This window comes from Amblyraja radiata, chromosome 33 (genome assembly GCF_010909765.2).
Source record: "Amblyraja radiata isolate CabotCenter1 chromosome 33, sAmbRad1.1.pri, whole genome shotgun sequence".
Classification (NCBI taxonomy): domain Eukaryota; kingdom Metazoa; phylum Chordata; class Chondrichthyes; order Rajiformes; family Rajidae; genus Amblyraja; species Amblyraja radiata.
The window spans coordinates 25,989,645-26,009,721 of record NC_045988.1 but is presented as its reverse complement, the minus strand read 5'-3'; the positions used below and the strand labels follow the sequence as shown (position 1 = coordinate 26,009,721).

The window sequence follows — 20,077 nt, the reverse complement described above, 5'->3', positions numbered from 1 at the left end:
TTGGCTCGCCTGGATACTGAGACCATCATGTATTTCCTCCCACTTCAATCCTGCCATGCCCAAGTGGTGGACTGCAGCCTTTACAATGATTTGGATCCTTTCTGTTTTGGATTTTACTTCTGCTGTCGCATTTATTACTCCTGCTATAAATATAACCAGGTTTTTCTTTTCTTTCCATATACTCTTATCTTTTATTGTCTCCATTATGCCCACTTCTTGCTCCCTCCTGATCCTTCTTTCATTCGTCTGTTTTGTAGGGCCAGCCCTCTTTGCTGCCTCTGCATAGGAGACCTTTTCCTTCACTCTTATGTTTTGTACTTCAGCTTCACGTTTCATCACCTCACAGCCCCAGTAAGCCACACTATGCTCTCCTCCACAATTACAGCACTTTGGTCTGACCCCCTCTCCACACTGACCATATTCATGGTCCCCACTACACCTTGCGCATTTCCTCGCCCCCTTGCACATTTTAGCTATATGCCCAAATGTCTGACATTTGAAGCACCTCATTGGTTTGGGTATGTACTCTCTTACACTATATCGCATGAATCCAAAATGGACCACTTTTGGAAGGGATTCGATCTTGAATTCGACCAGGACTGACTCAGTTTCCTCTTTCTTTGCTCCTTTGGTCATTCTTTTGGTACTCATAATTAATTCACATCTCTTCCTGAGTTCCTGAACCAGTTCACTCATATTAACTTTGAGAGGGATTCCATAGATAACCCCTTTACACCCTGTCCTCCTCCATTCTCCCACTCTCACTACTTTGATTATTTTGGTTTTGTCAATCTTGTTCATTTTCATTGCCTTTTCAACTTGAGCCTCACTGTTGCACCCTATTAGCATGTTTCCATCCTCCAGCACTCTTGCATACTTTACTTCCCCAACCTGGGCCCTGATTATTTTTGTCAGCTTCAATGGATCTATCTTCTTTACTCCTCCTTCTCCTTCAAACCTCACCACTACATTTAACAACATTTCCTTTTCTGGTTCCTTGTCTTCACTCTCCGATCCACCAGTATTGTTTTTCCTTCTTTTACGGCTGCTCTTCCTGGGACTACCCCGTGCTCCCACGGTTTCCCACTCCTTCTCAATACTTTCTTCGTTATCCTCTCTTCCACTGGCCTCCATACCACTAGACCCACTCTCTCCCTGCTCTCCTATCATTGTGTAACAGCAGGGAATAGTGCCAGAGCACCGTTTACCGGACCTAGACAAGCCGTCGGCCGATACCCCGATACAATATGCCCTCCGCGTCTGCGACGACCACCTCGCCCCCACGGTACGCCTTCTTTACTCCGGGAGCCGACTGCAATCAGGGCGCTGTCTCCTCTGCAATCGATAGTCCGTTCTCCCCTCTGCCTTCCTCCAGCTTGCAGACCGTCCCACATAGTCTAGTTCCTATTGTAGTTTTGTCCACTGTCCATCAGAATGCAATTGTAAACGCCCGCACATGACCCTGCCCTGTGGATGGGATGCAGAGTGACGCGGTCGCGTTGCGGTGATGTGTTTGAACAGGTTTGCTATCGCATGCACAGTTTGGGGTGTGATGGACGTGGTGTTAGCAAACGCATGTACAGGGGATGGCGTGATGCCGACACGGTGGCCGCGGCATGGTGTGTACAAGCGGTGTGGCTGATCTCTTGCTGTTAAAGGTAGGTAAATATAACGTTGAATGCGAAGATAGACACAACAAGCTGGAGTAACTCAGCGGGACAGGCAGCAGCAACTCTGGAGCATCAAGTCTGAAGAAGGGTCTCGACCCGAAACGCCACCCATTCCTTCTTTCTTTCTCTCTCTCTCTCTCGAGATGCTGCCTGTCCCGCTGAGTTGCTCCAGCTTTTTGTGTTTATGTCATCAGTTTAAACCAGCATCTGCAGTTTCTTCTTACACATAATGTTTAATGCACCGGCGCCGTGTGTGTGTGTGTGTGTGTGTGAGCGAGAGGAAGGAAGGAAGCGTTGCGAGAGAGCTGTGTATGTATGTGAATGTGCGTGTGAGTGGTGTTGCGATGAGCGGCGGCGTTGCGCTGGGGACGGGCTCAGAGCTCGTAGCCTGGTGACTGCTCCCTGGCGGAGAGACCCGGAGCCCTGGGGCGGCTGCAGATCCCTCCCATGCCCGCAGCGCCGGGGCCGGGGGGCCGGCGGGAGGTGGGTGCACGACGGCGGGGGACGGGGGTCCTTTGTTGTCGGTTTCAACGCAGGGATATTACAAAGGCGGCGCCGGCGGGTGAGAGCCTGGGACTGAGCGGAGACGCAGCCCGTCCCCCCCTCCACGGCCCACCGAGACAGCCCCGCACCCGGCTAGCCCGGCCGGACCCCTTATCTCTCACCGCCCCTCAATCACTACCCTTCGCTGGTCACTGTCTCCGTCTATCCCCCTCCCATCAAATCCACCCCTCCCCCATCAAATCCACCCCTCCCCCATCAAATCCACCCCTCCCTGTCCCACTCTCTCTCCCCCCCCCCCCCCCCATTCCGTCATCTCTCTCGCTTTCCCACCCTCTCTCCCTCATCTCTCTCTCTCTCTCCCCCCCCCCCCCCCCCCCGTGCTGTGGGCCGGGCTGCGACGCTTCCCGTCCCCGTCTAACGGTGCGTCCGCGCCCGCGGGCATAAGCCACTGGAGCGCTGCCCGGCCCGGGACTGGCCGGGGGCAGTAGGTGAGTGAGTTAGCGGGCGGCAGTGGAGCGCTGCTCCAGCCAGGTACACATGGGCGCCGCTACCCTCCCCCCATCCACCCCCTCTCCCTGCTCCGTGACCGGCCAGCCCGAGGGTGACCCGTGCCGGGGATTGAAGGCCGGCAACATATTGAGCCGCTCTCTGCTGGAACATAGCACGGGGAGATCGCCATTGTGTGCGGGGGAGGGAGAGAAGCTTTATGTTCTTGTCTATGTGGGAGAGATGGGGCCCTCTGTGTGGGAGAGAGAGAGATGGAGGGATAGAGGGTCTGTCTGTTTGTTTCTGTATCTGAGAGAGAGGGGGAGGGGTGGAGAAGAGAGGGTCTGTGTTTCTGTGTGAGAGAGAGAGGGGAGAGGGGTTTGTCTGTCTGTCTGTTTGTGTGTGAGAGAGAGGATCTGTCTGTTTGTTTCTGTGTGTGTGAGAGAGAGAGGGGGCGAGGTGTTTGTCTGTGAGAGAGAGGAAGAAGTCTGTGTGTGAGGAAGAAAGGCGGTGCGTGTGAAGGGGAGAGAGAGGGTTACATGTGTGTGAGGGAGAAGGAGATAGGGAGGGGGGGGGGGGGGGGGATGTGCCGATGAGCGAGTGCATGTGAAAGGTAGAGTGAGTGTTTCTGCCCTGAGTCATTGCAGGACTATGTGTGGTAACAAGATGGGAGAATGGGGATGTGTGTTGCTAGTGTGAGAGTGCTGTTTACATGAGAGAGAGTTTGCATTCCATGTGGGCATGTGATAGAGTGTGTGCGGCAATGTGATAGAGTGGGTGTTGGGGGTGGGAGAAAGAGACCTCTTCTTATCCTTTCCACCCTCCCCTCCACTCCAAGAGAGCTGGTACAATTGATCAATACCCCTCACTGTATACGGCCAAAGCCATTACATCATGTTCAAACCTTTTCCAATGTAAAATCTGTTGCAAAGACTCACTTAACAATCAGCCAACTCCTAAGTCATTATAGTTTTGGTTGTCGCCTTCCCACATCCCTTTCTCCACTCCGTTTCCTGAACTGTTAATTATGCTGTTAGCCATGGCATTAACTGCATCTTGTTTATGTTTGGTCTGCAGATGCTTATCATATTCTGTGTTTGCCTTTTCGCATTTTATGGTTTTTTTAATTATTGGGATTTTTGCATTAAAGCAGTCGTTTTCCTTTCCGCATGGACCTGTGTCCACTTTGGATGTTGACTGACCATTATTGTTTAATTGCACATGTATTTTTGGCTCTGTCGTGACTGTGAATTGACCTAATTGTGGCTGAGTTGTGGACACAAACGACACATTGGGCTGGAATAGTATTCACTTGATTTGTTTTCCGGTAATTTCTCTACAAGTCAGTGGAGAGGGAGATGGGGTTTGTGGGAGCTGGTTACTTCTCGACATACGAGGGAATTATTTTGCTGTGGGAAATCTGAATGCTGATCGACTTTGGCAAGGAATTTGGATGTAAAGTCACTCCCTGGTCAATCCTGCAAAGTCCTCTCAAATATCTGGAGACTGGAATCTGAAGGCATGGTGGCACAGCGGTAGAGTTGCTGCCTTACAGAGCCAGAGACCCGGGTTCGATCCTGACTATGGGTGCTGGCTGTACGGAGTTTGTATGTTCTCCCCATGACCTGCGTGGGTTTTCTCTGGGTGCTCTGGTTTCCTCCTACACTCCAAGCTAGTGTGTGCTGGGATCTTTGGTCAGCACGGACTCAGTGGAATTAGGGCCTGTTTCCGCGCTGTATCTCTAAACTAAACTGAAAGATAGACAAAATAAGCTAGAGGAACTCAGCAGGCAGGCAGCATATATGGAGGAAAGGAATAGGTGACGTTTTGGGTCGAGACCCTTCTTCAGACATAAGTTTTTGTATCCATCTTTGGTGTAAACCAGCATCTGCAGTTCCTTCTTACATATCTAAACTGGAAGAGCTATCCTACGGGAATGTAAAACAGTACAGCACAGGATCAGGCCCTTCAGCCCATCATGCTGCCAAAATAAACAAACCACCTGCCTGCACATGATCAGTATCTTCTGTTCTTTTTCTGTTCACATATTTACTACATGCCTCTTAAATGAAGCTGTCGTATCTGTTTCTGCCAAGAATAGCTTCTTCCTCGCTATTGTCAAACTCGTGAACAGACCTCTCATATGCTGAGGAACAACTTTCTCACCTTCCAGGCTGCCTCGTTGTGGCCCTTGGCCTTTTTCTTCTCTGTTTAAAAAAAAATCTTGCCCTCAAATCTCCTTTATACTTTCCCCCTCTCACCTTAATCTGAATGTTTTCAAGACACCAGCACCTTCTTAATACTAATATGTTTTAGAAAATCAACAAACCTCCCTTATCTCACAATCATCCACATCCTCCTTGGTGATTACTGATGCAAACTACTCATTAAGAACCTTGTCCTCTTCTTCTGAGTCTATGCTTAAACTCCTTCCTTTGGACATTGTGCTGGAATAACTCAGTGGGTCAGGCAGCATCTCTGGAGGACGTAAATCAGCAACGTTTCATCTTGGATTCTTCACCTATTCATGTCCTCTAGAGATGTTGCCTGGCCCATTGAGTTTCTGCAACACTTTGTGTCTATTTTTGTAAACCAGCATCTATAGTCCCTTTGTGTATGCACCTTCCACCTTTGGACTTGCCGATTCCCTCACTACAAAATTGCAACTATATTTAAGAGGGAGTTAGATGTGGCCCTTGTGGCTAAGGGGATCAGAGGGTATGGAGAGAAGGCAGGTACGGGATACTGAGTTGGATGATCAGCCATGATCATATTGAATGGCGGTGCAGGCTCGAAGGGCCGAATGGCCTACTCCTGCACCTAATTTCTATGTTTCTAAATGATAGGAGCAGAATTGGGCCATTCGGCCCATCAAGTCTGCTCCACCATAAAATTATGGCTGATCTATCTCTCCCTCCTAACCCCATTACCCCAGCCTTAGAATTCCCCTTCATCCTATTTATCAAGGGCATTTCAGCTCTCCCTTTATATTCCTCAAGGGTCTTGGCTGATTTCAGCTTTCTAAATTTGCATATTGTTCTTTTTCTTTTTCTTTTTGAACAAACCTACAATATCTCGTCATCTAAATGGCGGTAGAATGTATAAAGGTAATTTTGCCATCAGTGGGGAAACCCGAGGCAAGTTTCTCACCACCATGGGTTCGAAATATATCAGCATCCCTTCATCACCATAGACTTTGGGTTGCATTACAGCAATCAAGGGGAGAACGTGCAAACTCCATGCAGACAAGCACCGGTAGTCAGGATAGAACCGGGGTCTCTGGCGCTGTAAGGCAGTACATTGCATTGAGAACATTGGACTTTGTCAATGGAACTGATTCGATACCATGCTCTACAATGCTGAGAAGTGTATTCTGCACTTCCCTTCTTCCCCTTTGCTCTTGCCTATTGCACTTGAGTTTGACTTGGTTGTGTGCATCTGATTTAGTTAGGTCGCATACAAAACAAAACATTTCATAGAATGTTGAATATATGACAATAATAAACCTAAACTGGAACTCTCTCCCAACAGCTCTGTGGGAGCATCTTCAACAGGAGGAGAGCAATGAATGGAGCTCAATAACCCCTTACCAATAGATTAGGACAACAAATTATAGCATTTGTGTAGGAAAGAACTGCAGATGCCGGTTTAAACTGAAGATAAACACAAAAAGCTGGAATAACTCAGAGGTTCAGACAGCATCTCTGGGGTAAAAGTAATATGGACGTTTCGGGTCGAGACCCTTCTTCAGACTGAAGAAGCGTCTGAAAAAGGGTCTCGAGGCGAAACGCCACTTATTCCTTTCCCACAGAAATGCTGTCTGACCCGCGGAGTTACTCCAGTTTTTTGTGTCTACAAATGATGGCATTTGCCGGAGATAGCTACAGCCTTAAAAATAAATGAAAAATTAATCATTTGGTAGACATAATTTTAGAAGCAATAAAGTGCTGCCATCTGGAATAGGAATATCATTGTTCAAAGCTTCTTAGGTTAGGATGCGTTAGACCTTAGGTTTAAGTCCATCTGAACCTGGATAGGAAACGTTTAGAGGGATATAGGTTAAATGTGGGCAAATGGGATTAGCATAGATAGCCCAGCATGGACAAGTTGGGCTCAGGGTCTGTTTCCTTGCTGTATGATTTATGACACTATGAATTAATCCTTTGGTTCTGATGAATTGTTGTAATCTATATATTACTAAATCTATCATCTTATTTGTTTGTTTGAATGTATACGTTCGTGTGCGCGATATTCTAAAACCCTGCCAAAATGGTACATGATAGCGCTACATTTTTTGGCCCACCTTATTCGCCATTGTCCTGGGATGTAAAAGGGACAGGTTTCGTTCGGATTGATGCTATATTTTACAAGTTATTGACATTTTAAACTTTACAAAAATCACTTTTCAAACCACTTTTCCACATGCCCTGACCGTCGGCAGCGTTCAACGTCACAATGACGTTACAATGGGATCCCGAATCTCATTTACATTTAAAAATAGTGATTTTCAAAAAAACTCAGTTTTAATCAAATTCCGTTTTCATTAACAGCTAGCATTGTGTTTAGGTTATTTTAATGAAATATCGTGATTTTCATTGTGGTGGGGGTGTGGGATAGGGGGGATGTTTCATTTAAAAAAACATCGTGAATTTCATTGTGGGCCGGTACAGGGGGATAGAGGGAGGGGGTAGGGAGGGGAGAGGGAAGGGAAAGTGGGGGAGGTTTGGAGGGAGATTGGGGAGGGGTAGAGATAGATGGAGAGGAGGGGGTGAGTGGTGGATAGAGGGAGAGAAGGGCAGTGGGGGAGATGAGGAGGGAGAGTGGGGAGTGGGATGGGGGGAGTGGGGGAGAAGGGAGATAGGGGAGGGGGGTGGGGAGAGGGTTTAGGGAGGAAGGGATGGAGTAACCAAGGAGAGGGACGGAGAGGTGAGTGGGGGAGGGGAGGAAGAGAGGGGAAAGAAGAGTGGGCTGGGGGAGTGCTGGGGGATGAGAGGGAATGGAGGGTATGGGTGGAAAGAGGGATGGCGAGGCGCAGTTGGGAAGGGTTGCCGTGACTTGCGTCACAACGGGGATCTCTGGTGTCACAAAGGGAACCCCTCAGCCGCGCCTGCACAGTTGGGGGCTATGGGTCAGTGGTGGAATATTTCTTTGGGGGACGGGGCCCAACGGGTCCGTACTTGGTCTAGTAATAATTAAAATTAGGGCAGCATGGTGTCGCCGCAGTAGAGTTGCTGCCTTACAGCGCCAGGGACCCGGGTTCGTTCCTGACTACGGGCATTGTCTGTACGGAGTTTGTATGTTCGCTCGGTTTCCTCCGGGTGCTCCGGTTTACTCCCACACTCCAACGACATTCAGCTGTTAATTGTAGGTTAATTGGCTTTGGGAAAATTGGGAATTGTCCTTAGTGTGTAGGATAGTGTTAGTGTATGGAGATTACGGATCGGTGCGGACTCGGTGGGCTGTAGGGCCTGTTTCCGTGCTGCACCCCTGAACTAAATTACTTTAAAAATAAGTTGTGATATGGGAAAGCAGAGTCTGTTACATTTGTATAATATTTCTTGGGAAAATGAACTGGGTTTGCAGATGGCTACGTGATTCCTCGATATCAAAACATAACGCTACTCTGAGTAATGGCAGAAAGTTAGATCAAGGTCAGAAGAGGGAAGATAATGGAGTTCCTTTTAAAGGGTATAATAATTGAGAAACACTCTGAATTATGAAATAGACAATAGGTGCAGGAGTAGGCCATTCGACTCTTTGAGCCAGCACCGCCATTCACTGTGATCATGGCTGATCAACCACACTGAGATGACACTGAGGTCAACCATTTGGGCCTTCATATTGGTTCTGGCCCAGAGACTGTCTAGATTGGTCTTCATTGGCTCAAATAATGCCTTTGCCCCAGCCAACTATTCACTTTGAATGCCTATGGATCTGGACAATTCCCTTTTGAGACCAGATTGTTCCCTTAAAGATCATGAGGCCAATGGTTCAGCGCTGTCTTTATTGTCATGTGTACTCAAACACAGTGACATGCTTGTTCTGCACGCCATCCAGACAAATGGCACTATACATGAGTCCAATCTTGCAACTTCAAAGTCTCTGAAAAGTCTGGTCTTAGCCTAAGGTCGGCACGGTGACGCAGCGGTCCAGTTGCTGCCTGACAGTGTTCACAGCTCCAGAGATCCGGGTTCAAGCCTGGCTACGCGTGCTGTCTGTACATAGTTTGTGCGTTCACCCCGTGACCTGCGTGGGTTTCTCCGCGTGTTCCGGTTTCCTCCCACATTCCAAAGACATACAGCTTTATAGGTTAATCGGCTTTGGTTAAAACAAAATTGTAAATTGTCCCTGGTGTGCAGGAGCGCGCCGGTGTACGGTGATCGCTGGTCGGCGCGGACTCGGTGGGCTGAAGGCCTTGTTTCCGTGCTGTTTCTCCGGATGTTCCGGTTTCCTCCCACACTAAAGACATGCGGGTTTGTAGGTTAATTGGCTTTTGTGAATTGTCCCTGATGTATAAGATGAAACTAGAGTATGGATGCTCGTTGGTCGGCATGGACATGATGGGCTGAAGGGCTTATTTCTAGGCTGCATCTCCAAACTCAACTAAACTAAATTAAAGATAGACACAAAAGGCTGGATTAACTCTACATTGTGAAACCAAAATGTATAAAAATATACCCTTTATTAAAATCTGACAATGTGCACTTTAATCACGTGATTTTTTTTCTATTACAAATCTCAAATTGTTGAGTACAGAGGCAAATAAATAAATGATGGGTCTTTGTCCCAAACATAGAAACATAGAAAATAGGTGCAGGAGTAGGCCATTCGGCCCTTCGAGCCTGCACCGCCATTCGATATGATCATGGCTGATCATCCAACTCAGTATCCCATCCCTGCCTTCTCTCCATACCCCCTGATCCCTTTAGCCACAAGGGCCACATCTAACTCCCTCTTAAATATAGCCAATGAACTGGCCTCAACTACCTTCTGGCAGAGAGTTCCAGAGATTCACCACTCTCTGTGTGAAAAATGATTTTCTCATCTCTGTCCTAAAAGACTTCCCTCTTATCCTTAAACTGTGACCCCTAGTTCTGGACTTCCCCAACATCGGGAATAATCTTCCTGCATCTAGCCTGTCCAACCCCTTAAGAATTTTGTAAGTTTCTATAAGATCCCCCCTCAATCTTCTGAATTCTAGTGTGTACAAGCCGAGTCTATCCAGTCCTTCTTCATATGAAAGTCCTGCCATCCCAGGAATCAGTCTGGTGAACCTTCTCTGTACTCCCTCTATGGCAAGAATGTCTTTCCTCAGATTGGGAGACCAAAACTGTACGCAATACTCCAGGTGTGGTCTCACCAAGACCCTGTACAACTGCAGTAGAACCTCCCTGCTCTTATACTCAAATCCTATTGCTATGAATGCTAACATACCATTTGCTTTCTTCACTGCCTGCTGCACCTGCATTCCTCCTTTCAATGACTGGTGTACCATGACGCCCAGGTCTCGTTGCATCTCCCCTTTTCCTAATCGGCTACCATTCAGATAATAGTCCACTTTCCTGTTTTTGCCACCAAAGTGGATAACCTCACATTTATCCACATTATACTGCATCTGCCATGCATTTGCCCACTCAGCCAACCTATCCAAGTCACCTTGCAGCCTCCTAGCATCCTCCTCACAGCTAACACTGCCCCCCAGCTTCGTGTCATCCGTTATGGAGGGCACTGTAAATACGAAGAATTGTCTCGACCCGAAATGTCACACATTCCTTCTGTCCAGAGATGCTGCCTGTCCTGCTGAGTTGCTCCGCAATTTGTGCCTACCTTCGATTTAAACCAGCCACCGCAGTTCTTTCCTCATGTCACACAGATACGCACGCACACACACACACACACACACACACACACACACACACACACACACACACACACACACACACACACACACACACACACACACACATAGAAATTAGGTGCAGGAGGAGGCCATTTAGCCCTTCGAGCCAGCACCACCATTCATTGTGATCATGGCTGATCGTCCCCTATCAATAACCCGTGCCTGCCTTCTCCCCATATCCCTTGACTCCACTAGCCCCTAGAGCTTTATCTAACTCTCTCTTAAATCTGTCCAGTGATTTGGCCTCCACTGCCGTCTGTGGCAGGGAATTCCATAAATTCACAACTCTCTGGGTGAAAAAGTTTTTTCTCACCTCAGTCTTAAATGACCTCCCCTTTATTCTAAGACTGTGGCCCCTGGTTCTGGACTCGCCCAACATTGGGAACATTTTTCCTGCATCTAGCTTGTCCAGTCCTTTTATAATTTTATGTTTCTATAAGATATCCTTCTGAACTCCAGTGAATACAATCCTAGTCTTTTCAATCTTTCCTCATGTGACGGTCCCGCCATCCCAGGTATCAATCTCGTGAACCTACGCTGCACTGCTTCAATCACAAGGAAGTCCTTCCTCAAATTAGGAGACCAAAACTGTACACAATTGTACACACAGACACGCACACATTCCAGATTTGGGAGTTATACCAGGAAGGACGGAACTGTTCATTACTGTTTCCTTTGGGAAACAGGTCTGAGAGGAAATCCAATGGCTATCTTAAGTTAACAAATGGATGTAACCAGCAATTGCTGCTTCCACCAAACTCACTATCTAGCAAAGTCACACTTGGGCCGTGAATTCCAGATGCTGCGTACATATCACTGACGCTGATATGTGGTATACATGCTCGGAGTGGAATTTCCTGGGAGGGGAAGGTGGGGAGGGGTGATCTTTACTCGGAGGGTGGTGAGAATGTAGAACGACCACCCACTGGTGGAGTCTGATAGAGATATATACATTAACAACGAAAATTGATAAGGTAGATAGTTTAAAACTTTTTCCCATGGTGGCTTGTCTAGGACAAGAGGGCAGGTTTGAGGTAAGGGCTGCACAGTCGTGGTAGAGTTGCTACCTTACAACGCCTGAGACCCGGGTTCATACTGAGTTTCGTACGTTCTCCCCGTGACCTGCGTGGGTTTTCTCTGAAATCTTTGGTTTCCTCCAACTCTCGTATATGTTTCTAGGTTAATTGGCTTGGTGTAAATTGTCCCTAATGTGTGTTGGGTAGTGTAGGATATACAACTTGTGTTAAAAGATAAACTGGATGGCATAGTCATGGTGGGCTGAAGGGCCTGTTTCCAAACTAGACTTTGTAAAGGGTTTCGACCCTAAACATCACCCATTCCTTCTCTCCAGTGATGTTGCCTGTCCTGCTGAGTTACTCCAGCATTTTTGTGTCCATCTCAGGCAATGGGTCTGCTGCGCAAAAGGGACGATATCTGTCCTGTAATTACATCAAAATACACAACTCTTGTATTTCGTAATAAATCTAATTTGTGGATCATAGCCTGAGAATACAGCGAGCATATGAGCTTTGTTACATGCTCACAGAGTCACAAGGTCACAAATAATTTAGTATTCGCCCTAGTGGTCTCTCCACTTACAGGCAAGGTCTCTCTGCAGTTCATATAAAACACAGACTTTTGTTCTGGGCTGCAGAAAAGCTTTTGGAAAAGCCTGAGTTATTACAGTGAGGCCGAGGAGATGAAATAACCAGCCCATCCCTTCCTGTTTTGAAGTGTATTTGAAAAATATCAAGGCCATTTTTTAAAAGACTATTTTGTAGTAAGGCCAAAGTAGAAAAGGAGAAGTGGGTTAAAACCTTGAATAGTAGTTAGACGTTTCCAACTTTAAAAACAAAGACTGCAGATGCTGGTTTATACCAAAGATAGATACTTAGGGATGGAGTAACTCAGCGGGTCAGGCAGCATCGCTGGAGAAAAAGGAAAGGTAAAGTTTTAGGCTTGGATCCTGAAGAAGCGTCAGAATGATCCAAAATGTTATTATCTGAATGGTGGCCGATTAGGAAAGGGGGAGATGCAACGAGACCTGGGTGTCATGGTACACCAGACATTAAAAGTAGGCATGCAGGTGCAGCAGGCAGTGAAGAAGGCGAATGGTATGTTAGCATTCATAGCAAAAGGATTTGAGTATAGGAGCAGGGAGGTTCTACTGCAGTTGTACAGGGTCCTGGAGTATTGCGTACAGTTTTGGTCTCCAAATCTGAGGAAAGACATTCTTGCCATAGAGGGAGTACAGAGAAGGTTCACCAGACTGATTCCTGGGATGTCAGGACTTTCATATGAAGAAAGACTGGATAGACTCGGTTTGTACTCGCTAGAATTTAGAAGATTGAGGGGGGATCTTATAGAAACTTATAAAATTCTTAAGGGGTTGGACAGGCTAGATGCAGGAAGATTGTACCCGATGTTGGGGAAGTCCAGAACAAGGGGTCACAGTTTAAGGATAAAGGGGAAATCTTTTAGGACCGAGATGAGGAAAACTTTTTTCACACAGAGAGTGGTGAATCTCTGGAATTCTCTCCCGCAGAAGGTAGTTGAGGCCTGTTCATTGGCTATATTTAAGAGGGAGTTAGATGTGGCCCTTGTGGCTAAAGGGATCAGGGGGTATGGAGAGAAGGCAGGTACAGGATACTGAGTTGGATGATCAGCCATGATCATATTGAATGGCGGTGCAGGCTCGAAGGGCCGAATGGCCTACTCCTGCACCTATTTTCTATGTTTCTATGTTTCTATGTTACCTATCCATGTTCTCCAGAGATGTTGCCTGACCCGCTGAGCTACTCCAGCATTTTGTGCCTACCTTTGTTTTAAACTTTAGATTCCCTGGACTGATGTAAAAGGCTTGTGAAGAGACACAAGAGAATCTTGGCGTTATTTATAAATGGAGGAAAGGCAGCAATATTCCCAGTGGATATTGTATCTATTCCTAGTTGGAAATTAGGCAAGTTATTGTCCAATTCTGGCCCCTGTACCAAGGAAGATTGGTAAGCGTTTTGGCTAGGTACAGTGAAGATTTCCTGGAATTAGTCTCAGGATGTGTGACTCAATATACATGGTGTAACAGGAAGGGCTGGGATTATTAGCAGCATTGTTGTGCAGCCGGACCTTGAGGTGCTGAGGGATCTTAGGGCCCAGGGCACCCACCATCCTATGTGTGAAAATAAACTTGCCACACACATCTCTTCTAATCTTTGTCCCTCTCATCTTAAACCTGTGCTCATAGATAGTCAATAGACAATAGGTGCAGGACTAGGCTATTCAATGGCTGATCATCCACAATCATTACCCCGTTCCTGCCTTCTCCCCATATCCCCTAACTCCGCTATCTATAGGAGCCCTATCTAGCTCTCTCTTGAAAGTATCCAGAGAACCGGCTTACACTGCCCTCTGAGACAGAGAATTCCACAGACTCACAACTCTCTGTGTGGAAAAAGTGTTTCCTCATCTCCGTTCTAAATGGCTTACCCCTTATTCTTAATCTGTGGCCCCTGGTTCTGTACTCCCCCAATATCGGGAACATGTTTCCTGCCTCTAGCGTGTCCAAACCCTTAATAATCTTATATGTTTCAATAAGATGCCCTCTCATCCTTCTAAATTCCAGAGTATACAAGGCCATCCGCTCCATTCTCTTGGCATATGACAGTCCTGCCATCCCGGGAATTAACCTTGTAAACCTACGCTGCACTCCCTCAATAGCAAGAATGTCCATCCTCAAATTAGGGGACAAAACTGCACAATACTCCAGGTGTGGCCTTGTACAACTGCAGAAGGACCTCTTTGCTGCTATACTCAAGTCACTGTCAAGTCAAGTCACTTTTATTTCTATAGCACATTTAAAAAAACATCTCTCGTTGGCCAAAGTGCTTTACAATTGGTGGAGGTACTAGCGTTATATAACATTGGTTCATGGATTAAGTACATACATAAATACATACATATAGCCCTCCATCAGAGGAGGTCAAGAAAGGCTTGAGAGTAAAGATGAGTTTTAAGTCTCGACTTAAAGGAGTCGGTGGAGGGGGCAGTTCTGATGGGAAGGGGGATGCTGTTCCACAGTCTAGGAGCTGCAACCGCAAAAGCGCGGTCGCACCTGTACTTATGCCTAGACCGCGGGATGTTCAGTAACCCCAAGTCGGCCGATCTGAGGGACCTGGAGATGGTGTAGTGGGTAAGCAGACTTTTGATGTAGGTGGGGGCAAGCCCGTTAAGGGCTTTGTAAACATAAAGGAGGATCTTGACATTTATTCGGAACCGCACAGGGAGCCAGTGGAGAGAGGCCAGGATCGGGGTGATGCGGTCCCATTTTCAGGTGCCCGTCAGGAGTCTCGCTGCGGCGTTTTGGACCAGTTGCAGGTGGGACAGAGAAGATTGGCTGATGCCAGTGTAGAGGGAGTTGCAATAATCTAGGCGGGAGGAAATAAATGTGTGGATGATTTTTTTGAGGTCATCAGACTGGAGGAATTGTTTTATTTTAGCTATCGTCCGGAAGAAGCTAGCTTTTACCACGGCATTGACTTGTTTGTCAAATTTCAATGCTGAGTCAAATATCACACCAAGGTTTTTGACGTGAGGTTTGAGTAGTGGGGTAAGGCTTCCAAGGCTGCCTGCTATCATTTTGATTGACTCCGAGGAACCGAGAAGGATGACCTCAGACTTACTCTCGTTTAGTTGGAGGAAGTTCTGAGCCATCCAACACTTTATATCCTCGAGGCAGTGGGTAAGGTTAAGCAGATTTGATCGGTTTTTGGGCTTTAGGGTGAGATAGAGTTGTGTATCGTCTGCGTAGCAATGGAAGGAAATGCCGTGCCTTTGAATAACTTGGCCTAAGGGGAGCATATACAGGGAGAAGAGAATGGGGCCAAGGATGGAACCTTGTGGAACCCCACAGCAGAGGCTAGCTGGGTAGGAGAAAGAGTTGCCTATGTTAGTAGAGAAACTCCTTTCATCTCCTTTGAGGTAGGAGACGAACCAGCTCAGGGCAGTGCCATCAATACCAACCCCATACCGGAGACGGTCAATTAGGATGGTGTGGTCGACAGTGTCAAATGCTGCGCTGAGGTCGAGAAGGAGCAGGATTGCACAGTCGCCGGAGTCAACGGTGAGCAGTAGCTCATTATGTACCTTCAACAAGACAGACGCTGTGCTGTGGTGGGCCCTGAAACCTGATTGGAAAGTTTCCAAGATAGTATTTTGGTGTATACTCAACTCCTCTTGTTTTGAAGGCCACCATGCCATTTTCTTTCTTCACTGCCTGCTGTACCTACATGCTTACTTTCATAGACTGATGAACAAGAACCCCCCCCCCCCCCCCCAGATCTCGTTGTACTTCCCCTTTTCCCAACCATTTAGATAGTAATCTTTCTTCCTGTTTTTGCTACCACAGTGAATAATCTCACATTTATCCACGTTAAACTGCATCTGCCATGCATTTGCCCACTCCCCCAGACTGTCCAAGTCGCCCTGGATTCTCATAGTCATATATGCTGGACACAGGCCTTTGTCCCAACTTGTCCACGCCGACCAATATGCCCCATCTACACTAGTCCCACCTGCCTCCATTTGGCCCATATCCCTCTAAATGTATCCTATCCATGTACCTATCCAAATGTTGTGATAGTATCTACCTCAGTCTTTGACATTTCCACCCTGGGTTCTGACTGTCTACCCTATCCATGCCTCTCATCATTTTATATATCTCAATCAGATCTCCCCTCAACCTCTGACTCTCTAGAGAAACAAAGAGGTCCTTCTGCAGTTGTACAAGGCTCTAGTGAGACCACCCCTGGAGTATTGCGCAGTTTTGTCCCCTAATTTGAGGATGGACATTCTTGCTATTGAGGGAGTGCAGCGTAGGTTTACAAGGTTAATTCCCGGGATGGCGGGACTGTCATATGCTAAGAGAATGGAGTGGATGGACTTGTATACTCTAGAATTTAGAAGGATGAGAGGGAATCTTATTGAAACATATAAAATTATTAAGGGTTTGGACACGCTAGAGGCAGGACACGTGTTCCCAATATTGGGGGAGAGCAGAACCAGGGCCACAGATTGAGAATAAGGGGTAAACCTCTCTTTCTGGATAATGCCCTCTAATCCAAGTAGCATTCTGGTAAACCTCCTCTGCACCCTCCACACCCGTCCTGCAATGGGGCGACCAAATCTGCACACAATACTCCTAATGCAGTCTAACCAAAGTCCTAAAAAGATGCATCGTGACTTTCTGAATACTGAGCAGATTAGTTAACTTGGCAGATTCAATGAGAATGACCTGTTCCTCTGTGCATCAATACTTTTAAAGGTCTTGCCTTTAACTGTTCACTTTCCTTTGATATTTGACCTACCAAAGTATTAAGCTTGTTTGGATTAATCTCCAATTGTCATTTCTCTGCCTATATTTGTAACTAATCTATATCTTGCTGTATCCTTTGACAGCTTTTGAAGCAGGGTTGCAGAGTGGGCTATGAGAAGAATGCAGAGAAGGCTTCGTAGTAGTGTAGATGGACAAAGTGAAGAGGCAAAGAGCTGGCAGATGTTGAAAAATGTCTTTGAAAGGCAGAGTACAAAGGCAGTGCACATTTGAAAAGGTGAGACAATGGAAGGTAATGGTATGCAGCATCAGGGAGCCTGAGTCTCCATCCTTCCCCCAGCTAAGTCACACCAGCTTCTCGTTCTCACCTAACAAACAGCTAACAATGGCCTGTTTTGTTTATCTTTGTTCCTTTTTTTGCCTCTCTGCCATTCATTAGTTCTATATCTCTCTCCATCACCATCTATATCTCGTTTCCCTTTCCCCTGACTGTCAGGTCTGCAGAAGGGTCCTGTCTGTAACGTCACCTATTCCTTCTCTCCGCAGATGCTGCCTGACCCTCTAAGTTCCTCCAGCATTTTGTGTCTATCTTCGGTATAAACCAGCATCTGCAGTTCCTTCCTCAGCATTTGCTTTGTCTTTTAAAACTTGACTTCCTAATCGCTTGCTGTACCTGCATGTTAACTTCCAGAGATTCACATGCCAGGGCTGCCGGAAGTCCTGTTAAATATCATTATTTTTCATTATTTCACCTTTTAAAGCATGCAGTGGCTTTCTACGTAGGAGCTTCAGTGAGCGACTCGCCAGCCCCGCAAACACTCGCCAGCCCTGGTAACCCGTCCGCATCTGCCCCCACCGCTGCTTCTGCTTCCTCGGCTCTCTAACACCCGCGGCCCATGCAATTGATGAGTTTTGAAATTTTCGTTGATCACAGAATTTCTCACGACAGAGCGTGAGGAATTTGTGATAGCGTGAGAGCGTGAGAATTTGTCGAAATGCGTGATTCGCACGCTCAAAGCGTGAGAGTTGGCAGCCCTGAAGTAAGAAGGCAGCATTTTAGGCCCGAGATTAGAAAAATTCCCCACTCAGAAAGTTGCATATCTTGGGACTTCTCTACACAGAGTTCAGTTTCAGTTTATTGTCACGTGTACCGAGGTACAGTGAAAAGCTATTGTGTGCTAAGCTGTCAGCGTAAAGATTACATGATTACAACGAGTCATTTACAGTGTACAGATTTACGGTCCGTGTATAGTTCTGGGGAGGCTCCGTGGCTGATTATGTTCAAGGCAAGAAGTTGACAGGTTTTTGGATGTGAAGAGAATCAAGAGAAATGGAGTTGGTACAGGATCGTGTTGCTGGGGTCGGGCACGACTGTGGCCCCATTAAATGCACAGCAGAGCTAATGGGCTGAATGCCTTTTATCTCTTCCTGTTTTTTTTTTGTTGTTCACGTAGGTCCTTCCTGCTGTGGTTTTCTCTGCTGCCTCATTGTGAGTAATTGGAAACTGTTCTGAATTAGTATCATCATCCGTTTGTAGCCCATCACCACATCTTTCCCCTACTGCTAACCTCTCTGGCTTATGACCTGTATTCTGTGTAAGGCATTGGCTGCTTTGACTAGACTTGGAATTGTAGAAACATAGAAACACAGGTGCAGGAGTAGGTCATTCAGCCCTTTGAGCCAAAACTTCCATTCAATATGATCATGACTGCTCATCTAAAATTAATACCCCATTCCTGCTTTTTAGAGTCTTGACTTCCTTCTGCCCTGCTTCTGTAAATGTATTTTCTTGTTTATTTTTACTTGCTGTGTTCCTTTCACTATGGAGCATATTTCTGTGGATACTCTTGATCCACAACATCTCATTGATGTCTGAAGATTCAGTCTGAAACAGTGTCTCATCCCAGAACATCATCCATTTCTTCTTTCCAGAGAAGCTGCCTGTCCCGCTGAATTACTCCAGCTTTTTGTGTCTATCTTTGATTTAAACCAGCACCTGCAGTTCCTTCCTACACATCTCATTGATGTCCGGCTTTGAGCTTCCTGATCAGGGTCTATGCTAGTTTGTCTGTTTGTGGTGTCACATGGCAGGTGAACTGTCCTCAGTGTGAAGACAGGACTATATCTCCACAAGACCTTCCACCAAGATGGCATGGTGGGTAGCAGTACAGTTGCTGCCTTGCACCGCCAGAGAACCGGGTTCGATCCTAACTAAAGGTGCGGTCTGTATGTTCTCCTCGTGACCTTCGTGGTTTTTCTCCGGGTGTTTCGGTTTCCTCCCACACTCCAAAGACGTGCAGGTCTGCAGGTTAATTGGCTTCGATAAATTGTAAATTTACCCTAATGTGTCAGATAGTGCTAGTGTACGGGGTGATTGCTGGTCGGCACGGACTGTGGGCCGAAGGGCCTGTTTCCATGCTGTTTCTCTAAAATCATGGACAGATGCAGCTGCTACAGGTAGATTAGTCAGGACAACGTCAAATGTATCTATCCCTGGTGTTAGACACAAAAAGCTGGAGTAACTCAGCGGGTCGGACAGCATCTCTGGAGAAAAGGAATAGGTGACATTTCGGATTGTGACTCTTCTTCAGACTGTTGCCAATTCCTTCTCTCCAGAGATGCTGTTTGAGCCACGGAGTTACTCCAGCTTTTTGTGTCTATCTTTAGTTTAAGCCAGCATCTGCAGTTCCGTGCTACATATTAGTTCATTGCCTACATGCCTCAGACCTGTCTGGTTGCTGTGCCCTCAGGACTTGTTGCTCGGTCCATGCAGGAGTTGCCAAACGTTTCATCATAGTGGACTCTCATGTTCCCACCCAGAGAACATTTGCCCTTTGCCTATGCTATTTTGAGTGCTTCCTTCAAGTGTCTCTCTGTGTCGGCTCATCAGGTGACGGAGTCAGTAATGATAATCAGGAGACACAAGAAACCGCAGATGCTGGAATCTTGAGCAAAACACATGGTGCTGGAGTAACTTGGCTTGTCATGCAGCATCTGTGGAGGGAATTGACAGGCAACGTTTCTGGCCTGCTTCAACCTAATTGTAGTGGGGGGGGGTGGAGAGAAAGCTGGAAAAGAGAGGTGGGGGCGGGACCATGCCTGGCAAGTGATAGGTGGGGAAAACAGACAGATAGTGCTGGAGTAATTCAGCATCCTTGGAGAACATGGATTGGTGATGTTCTAGATTGGGAT

At 46.8% G+C, this 20,077-nt stretch overlaps 1 protein-coding gene across 3 annotated transcripts in view; it reads left to right on the top strand.

The window, feature by feature from the left end:
- Nucleotides 1–1,508: 1,508 nt before the first annotated feature.
- LOC116991359 (CMP-N-acetylneuraminate-beta-galactosamide-alpha-2,3-sialyltransferase 4-like) overlaps nt 1,509–20,077 on the top strand; it is a 161,456-nt gene continuing 142,887 nt past the window's right edge. For 2 of the 3 annotated variants that reach the window (XR_004416769.1, XM_033049938.1), the window contains exon 1: nt 1,509–1,658. The gene's annotated coding sequence lies outside the window, so the exon portion shown is untranslated. Of the gene's footprint in view, nt 1,659–2,551; nt 2,706–20,077 lie in introns of those variants that run through there. The other variant, XM_033049939.1, reaches the window with a different exon arrangement.